Source organism: Myotis brandtii, unplaced genomic scaffold, assembly GCF_000412655.1.
Source record: "Myotis brandtii unplaced genomic scaffold, ASM41265v1 scaffold59, whole genome shotgun sequence".
NCBI lineage: Eukaryota > Metazoa > Chordata > Mammalia > Chiroptera > Vespertilionidae > Myotis > Myotis brandtii.
The window spans coordinates 6,970,759-6,973,125 of NW_005370223.1; the positions used below are offsets into that span (position 1 = coordinate 6,970,759).

Below are 2,367 nucleotides of genomic sequence, written 5' to 3' on the forward strand. Positions count from 1 at the left end.
CTGTCACTTCTCAGGATCTCTGAGGTCCTCACATAGGAAAAAACATCAAAAAGCTTCCCAGCACAACCTTGTTCTGAAACTGCAAGAGCGAAGTGATGCTCATGTAGCAGTAGACACATCTGGACTATTCCAGACTAACCTCTTGGTGTATAAGACCAGGTCATATAAAGCCAGAGAAGGCAGGGCCCCAACAACTCAGACATGCAGTCACTAATAGAAACCCAAGATATGCCCTTCCAAAGTGACTCTCAGCCATCATGATGATGACTCTGGATGTCAATATAAAAGTGTTCAATCCTGGCCAAATATTTCCCTAGGATTTCCCTGCTCCAATCCCTCTTCCTTGATACTTTCCTCTTGGTCATAACTCAGTACACACATGCATGTACACATACACACACATATATACACACGTATACATCATCATACATAATCATGAAACAATACTATAATTGATGAGTAACTACATGGGCTACACTCTGATATTTTATTTTTTTAAATGTTGATTAAATCCTTATACATTATTTTCATGACTCACTAAAATTTTTTTTAAATTAGATGACTGATAAAGAGCTTTCAATTTCCAAAGTTCTCTGATTCCCTTTATTCTTATAATGAAATGTTTACTTAATGAAAAAGTTTCTGTTCTCTGAATAAAAGCAATGTGGTGTGACAAAGTGCTCACAGCATTCCTGGTTTTGTCAATGTTCTATTGAAATGCTCCTTTTTTAGGAAGGTGAATAATTAACAGGAAATTGAACTGAGAGAGTTGTAGGAGTATTGATGAGAAAAGACAAAGCCTGTCAGAAAAACAGGCAAAAAAACTGATGATTCTGTGTAAGCAACCAAAGGTCGTTATTATGGGATGGCAATCTTCTTTGTACTGAAAGTTTCCTAATTTTGAATAAGATTTGAGAGCTTGTATGCTTTTTTTGCACATTCTAAATCGTGATGTCCAAAGGCCAAAATCGTTAACATACCTAGGAAACCCTGTGCGATCTGTCCTTATCTCAGCCTCTTTCTCTCTCTGATCTCCTTCCTTCTCACTCCAGCGACCCTGCTCTTTGCTCTATCATGTCACACCTCAGGGACATGGCACTGGAGGTTCTCTTTGCCTCAAACTCACTCCTCCTCACATGTCTGAATGGCTAACTTCCTCTACTTCCTGAAACCTCTGTTCAAATGTAGTCGGTAAGGCCCCCTGACTGCCCTTTTAAATTGCAGACTGCCCATATACCCCTTAATTTAATTTTTTTCTATTTGCATGGATCCCCCCTTTTAACACTATATAATTTACTTATTTATTGTGTCTCTCCCCTTCCTAGGATGTAAGTAAGCTCCCAGCAATCTTTTTTTCTGCTTTGATCACTCTTGTGTCCTAAGTGTTTACAAAGGTACCTGGCAAATCTAGGAGTTTAGTTAATATTAATTGAATACGTATTTGAATCTCTCCGGATAGCGAGCAAAGAACTTGGAGATATATATACTACTCAGGAAATACCTATTGTATGAAAGAACCATTTTTGATTGTATAATTTGCATTTTATAGAGCACTTTGAAATCCCTATTACACATACCCAACAATCCAGCTGTGGCAGGTTAGGACTGGAGTCATTGTACCCGCCCTGGATAGGAAATCGCGTGGATGAGTAGCTTGTCTAAAGTTACAAAAAGTGGGCAGTCTTCTGACTCCTATTAAAATGGAATTACAGTTGCTTTACGTTCTGGGGTAGAGATTTGCAGTTTGCAGAAGCGACATGTCATTTCACTTATAAACTGTTTTCTATCTGGTATGTCTGTGTTGCTTCCAAGTGTATATTAAGAAAATGTTACCTTTTACTTAGATGTTGAAGCCTTAAGAGTTTACTAGTATTGTCATTCTTAGCAACAATAGGTAGCAGGTTATTTAATTTGGAGAAAGAAAGCATTAAAAATTTATGAAATTAAAGCAAAGTTGATCAACATCATAGTACTTTCTATTGTTGGCGCTTCTTCCGGCTCTTGATTGTTTTTACAAAACTTTTCTCCCTCTGTTGACTTTTTATCCTCTGAATACAGGAAAGGTAACAGTGAAAGCTCTAATTCTAGGTTTCGTGAAACTTGTTAAAAACTGGGAAGCTTTTGTGTAATGAATTGGGGGGGGGGTTCAGTATTTCTGGTCGCTGCATAAGGAGCATTAATATTGTATGTGAAACCGAGGGAAGGGAAAGTGCCTATAAAAGCGTGCTGCTCTGTTCCCCACCTGCGACGCCTAACGTGATTGCATCTAGTTAATCACCGTTCTCTGGCCCTCGCCGCGCGGGGCGGGGAGCGGGGAGGAGACTGCACGAGCTACTACGTCCGAGCAGCCTGGAACCTGCGGTGCGG

At 39.5% G+C, this 2,367-nt stretch overlaps 1 protein-coding gene across 14 annotated transcripts in view; it reads left to right on the top strand.

Annotated features, from left to right (window-relative positions):
- Positions 1-2,367, top strand: part of RIMS2 (regulating synaptic membrane exocytosis 2) — a 304,062-nt gene that overhangs the window by 276,628 nt on the left and 25,067 nt on the right. The gene's annotated exons all lie outside the window — the stretch shown is intronic.